Consider the following 5,780-nt stretch of genomic DNA (forward strand, 5'->3'; position numbering starts at 1 on the left):
TGCTGCTTTCCCTTCCCCCCCCCCTTTTTCACCAGTAACATGTGTCCTGGTTTGATGCAATAACATCTTCATTTAATTTAATGAATTTTTTATTTTTATTTAAATAGCATATATTAGTAACCTTTCTTCCCTGTTTCAAAAATATCCATACAATCTGGGGAAAAATTATGTTTGCTTCCACATGATTACACACTGGAGGCTAAAACGTTGCACGGTTCTCAAACATTTCTGTTATCTATCAACAGCACTAAGGTAAAGAGTTCAGTAAAATTCCCCAGGCCAGAGTTGTTGTGGGTGTTGGTAGTGGACGTGCTTCTGAGAAGGGGAAGTGCAAGTCGAATAGGCCAGTTAACGTGGAACTGCAATAATTAAACTGCATTGAACCCCCCCACCCTATTTTCTGCATAAATTGTGCTGAAGGTAGGAAACTTACAAATAAACACTTAAGTTGGCTGCTCAAGCTTTCAAATGATTATTATTCAAGACTGCAGCCTCTGCGTGTCAAGCACCACCAGACAGATCCTCTGGGAGAGGAGAGGGTGTCTGACGGTTATTAAAAATGTACCCAAAATCAATTTGAAGACATGAACAAATGTGCCTTTGTTGATTTTACTGACACACCACGGGCGTCACAGAATGCCACCCCAAAACACAAGTCCAGAGAGTTAAATAAACACATTAATTCATTTGGTTTCTTTCCAGTTATTGCATCACTCCATTCGTTCATATACCTAGATTCCTATATTCCTACCGTTCCCATGTTCTTTACTACAAAGCTTGACCTCATAATGTCAGATTATTGCTTAGTTCGCTAGATTTTCAGATAATAGATGGATTGCAATTATATGATGCACAGTAGGTCATATGATATATTATTTACTTATTGGCGATGTAATCTGTTATACAATTTGTAACGAATCATAGCGAGGCACACTGTGTCCACTAGAGTGCGACAAAACACCACATAAGAGAAACCGTAAGGCCACACTGACATCTACAGGAAGCTAGAAATGAAGCGCCACCTGGCGGAGGACAAGCATGCTAGCATGTGTTTTCCGGAGTTGAATTTGGACACAATATTTGCATTGAATTTGGCATTGGCTAACAACTTCAGTAGCGCAGACATCACAGGTTGACAGAAAAAAATATAATTAGAGAATTAAAAGTATTGTATCGTTGGTATTGTCAAGTATAAAACTGTATAAAATCCAAAATGGGAATTCACAAGGGATTGGTGTGGACATCTTGGCTATAGCTTGAATACAATAAATATTATGTCCAAAATAGTAATATGACCTCCATAGTCAGAGAGTTCGAGCAGTTTTAATGGAATCGTACCAACATTTACAGCTGATAAATTAACTGATGAAAGCCAGCAAATGCACTAACTCCATTTTAATCACCGCAATCGAAGTGAATCTGTCTGGAAAGGTACCAGCAGGGCTTCCACTTGTCTCTCTCGTCTTAGCCACAGCAGAAGTGTTTGGAACTTAAATTCTGTGCTGGGACTACAAAGGCTTAAAGTGTTAGTGGCTGAGAGTATCGCTCCAGCCTGTCAGGGGTTGTTTAATGCACCAACATCTGGCACGGCCTGTGTCATCCTTTAGAACAAATGTGAGTGACTGAGCGACTACTTGTGATCCAATGGAAGCTTGACAGCTGCGCATATTGAACCTGCAAACCTCAGCCAAAAAAAAAAAAAACAAGATGAGAATCTCACTAATAAGTGTGTTGTAATTGTGCGCCACTCTACAGACAGTGAATGAAAAGTCGTCACCTGCTCATCTTGCTCTTCGTCGACCTCGCAAACCCAAATGTGAAAAAAAAAAAAGCCCAGTTCGTTTGTTACTGCATGTTTTAATTGACTTTGCACAGAACTTTGGCTAGAACTTTAAGGCGCCTGGTAAAAGCATATCTCAAGGAGGGTGAATTGGGTCTTGGTGTCCTCATAAGTGCTAGGCTTTCATATAATGGCATTAAACTCACTACTTCAGACTCCCAACAGAATTTAATTTGTCATTTAATCTCCAAAACATTATGTGAAAAAGCTGTGTGTCACTGGCCAATTGATTAGTCAAACAATTTTCACACTTGGCAATCAAGGGAAATTAATAAAAACAGGCTGAGACCAACGATCAGTTTAAAGGGGAAGTTTCCCACCCAACCATCGACATTCATACAACTCAAATGCTGTGGAGAAAGAGTGGGAACATTGGGGAGGGGGGAGGGGTGCAGAGAGTGGGAACATTGGGGAGGGGGGAGGGGTGCAGAGAGTGGGAACATTGGGGAGGGGGGTGGGGTGCAGAGAGTGGGAACTTTGTGGTTATTTCTGAGGTCCACCCTTTCCAATGTTTCTCACAGAAATAACCACAGTAGCAAAAGTCCCATTCCTTATAAGCAGTTAAGCCACGTGATACAAAGTTATTTAAACAGCAGCCATTTGGATATTTTATACAGTCATGTAAAAAAAAAAGCCCAAACATGGTAAAAAAATTTTTTTTAAATGTCTAGAAAATATAATACTGAGACCCCTTTTTCCATTTACATTCTCTACTGACCTCAGTGTTTTATCATGGCAAATCCCACGCAAGGACTTGTGTTTTTATTCTAGTGAAAAATGTTTGAGGTGACTAATTATCCTTCGGGACACACATGAACACAAAGGTGGCTGATAAAGAAACCAAAATGGCTGTCTATCCAAGTGCTGTTCATTCCAGTACGACCAAGCGTGAGAATTAGAGCAATACTGCAACTGGGGAAAGTACAACAGACCAAGAACTTCAGCCGATTCAGAGTCTACAAAACAAGTCATACATGGAGTACCGATGCTTGTGACCAGGAGTGTCCAATCTTACCCAAAAAAGGGCCAAGGTGGGTGCAGGTTTCTGTTTTAACCCAGCATGGAGACACCCGTTTCTACTAGTCAAGGTATTGACTACTGGGTGTAGTAAAAAGTCTGTTCGTTGTATCTGTCCTCAGCACATAATTAATCAGGGATTAGCGAGTGGCCACTGTGGCCCACAAGAGTCCGGTTAATTCCGCACATTTCGCAGTTCATCACGTCCAGAGAACGTGGCCAAAATCGCTCGGCAGGGGGGGCCGAGGCTTCCAGCGCAAATACGGGAGAACGAGACGAAAATAAACGACGCTTCAAAACGCGCTCCGTACATCACACGCGCGTGCTCACGAAAGATGCGCGAGGTTCTTTTTCAAACAAGCACGAAGTTCAACGTCTCAGAGAAAGCCAAACTGGGAAGGCAATGTTCTCATCTAACAAATGGGTACGGTATTGGCATCTGCTGTAACGGGAAAGGTTTATTTTAATTGTCATCCCTCACACTAAATGCATAACAGATGGAGATGGGGCATTACCTAAATCCAAACCGACCTGAAGTTTATTTTGTCTGAACTTCTTTGCATTATATAGCCCATCAAAAGACACTAGAGAATTCAATTATGATTAAATGTATACATGCTATGCAGTTTTACAATAAGCCATATAATTGCTTAAAATGCTTACAACCAAGATACAATTAAAGATTGCGTGCATAGGCCACACTGCTGGTTGAGCCTATGAAGTTTCTATAAACAGCTCTGTACATGTACAATTTCATGCTCTAGTTGAATCCCGTACCTTCACAAATTCCTCCTGTAGTCTTGTTTTTTTGGATTGTGTATAAATACTCAGAATATACCCCCTTAGTACACAGTACATTTTCTTTTTTTAAATGTGAATCTAGTTTGAGTTGTGGTGTTATTTATGGAAAAAATAAAACCAGTAAAATTAAGGTCACAGGTTATTGCAACTGATATGTAATAACAGTGTATTTTCCTTCCTGTAATGATGATCTCAGTGCAGTAAACATTTCGGCGAACCAAAGATCTATTTCCAAGACTAACAGATGCTGTTCTCACTGTCATACAGTCTGCCTGGAGAGCAAGCCAGACACTGTTTATACAATGCTAATCATCTGGATATATTTAGAATATCTTGGCATATATTATAAGTATGATAGATACATTGTTTGAAGAAGGATGATAACCCTTTGTTTGAAGGAGGCAGGTCTTTGGCATTGTCTGCAAAGAGTAAATCCCCCCTCATATGTCTTAACCATACAAACGTAAACCATACAATTACAATTCTAGAAACCAACTTGATTCAATATTTAAGCAAATAAAGCCGTGTTCTACTGGATCGTTATTCTTATTGATCTACGGCAATGCCGCCCCCCCCCCCCCCCCCCGTGATTAATTTAAAAATAAATGGTCTAAACTAGTCTGCGTTTGCAATGTCATTTCCAAGTCATGTTTCAGATTTACTACAGTCCAGCACTTCTGATTGATGGATCAAACAGAGGCACTTTCTTGCCAAACATCAGGTTTCAAATTTCATATTATTTCCTCAGTACCTCAGTATTTGTAAGAGAGGAAATGTTCATTTCCTTTAATATCACACTGCAATTAGTTAATATCTAAACACACTGTAATTAGTGTGCTTGGATAGCCTTACTGGCATCATATGACTAATTACCCACTACATACATATAAGATTATTTCTTGACCGACCGACCGAATTTGTACACACTAGTACTAATTACTTCTGTTTTTGGTGTAGGGATACATCTTAGAAAATATTCAATCAATCAATATATTCTAAAAAAAAAAAAAAAAGATGTGCCGTCCATGGTGCACTGCTAATATTCGCATTTGCTTGTTTTACTCATTTTTAATCTAAATGTTTTAATTTTTCAAAGCTCTTTAGGGAGTCACTAGCCATTATTCAGAGTTGGCAGCAATGTCTTTAACCCAGTCCACTGATGGGCTTCTGCTGACTTTCTAGGCAGACTCCATTATCTCCAGATCCTCCCACAGCCAGGCCAGACATCTCCTATGCTCCACCCACAGTCGTCCAGCCACTCGACTACCACAGTATGGTGTTTGGAATAATTTAACCCCAGTGCACTCATTCCTCTCTTAAATGCTGAGACTGGTAGAAGGTGAGAAGAAAAATAAGCGCTGAAGTTATCTATGGTAGCTCAGAGAAGGTTACACAACAGTAACAAGAATGCGTCTGTTCACATGCGACAGAATCCAGCTGCTGCATCCGGGTTCTCTTGCACATGGAAAAAAGCAAGGGGAGGCGAAGATTAAACACGAACTAACTGGTCATTTCCACCTCTGATCTGCTCGGAATCTGAAGAGCTGCGTTCCAAGCCACTAACTGAATGAGCCGTTCTGAATGCCAAGCCTTCACTCCCTCGCTAACCCGCCCTTTCTGAAACCGGGGGGGGGGGGGGGGGGAGGGAGTGAAAGAGGGAAAATAAAGGAGAAAATATGTTCATATCTGAGGGGAAATGTCTCGGCATATTGTTGCCAAGAGTACCGCAGCTGCGAGATTGGAAACGCGTAACGACTGGCGCAACGTTTCCTCAGAACGGCCCTTCTGTGTTTGGAGGATACCGCAGAATCATGGACCGACTCATTGTCCTGTTTAATGAAAATATTGGCGCGTTTCTAAGCCGCACATCGCACTAATGACTTGCATCTCGGTTTCCGTCAATACCATTTTCACTGTGCAATTTAGACGAGGCACATGCAACAGACTATGAATTATATATAACTCATTGTTTGTTATTGTCGAAGACTGTATCAAAGCATCGTAATTATGTGAATTACAAACAGCAGTTCAGTTTTCTTTAGTTTGTACACCATTTTATCTTGGACAACAATTCATTCACGAAGTCAATAATGAATGACTTCAAGGCACTCTTTAAAAAACA

Source organism: Anguilla anguilla, chromosome 7 (assembly GCF_013347855.1).
Source record: "Anguilla anguilla isolate fAngAng1 chromosome 7, fAngAng1.pri, whole genome shotgun sequence".
Classification (NCBI taxonomy): Eukaryota; Metazoa; Chordata; class Actinopteri; order Anguilliformes; family Anguillidae; genus Anguilla; species Anguilla anguilla.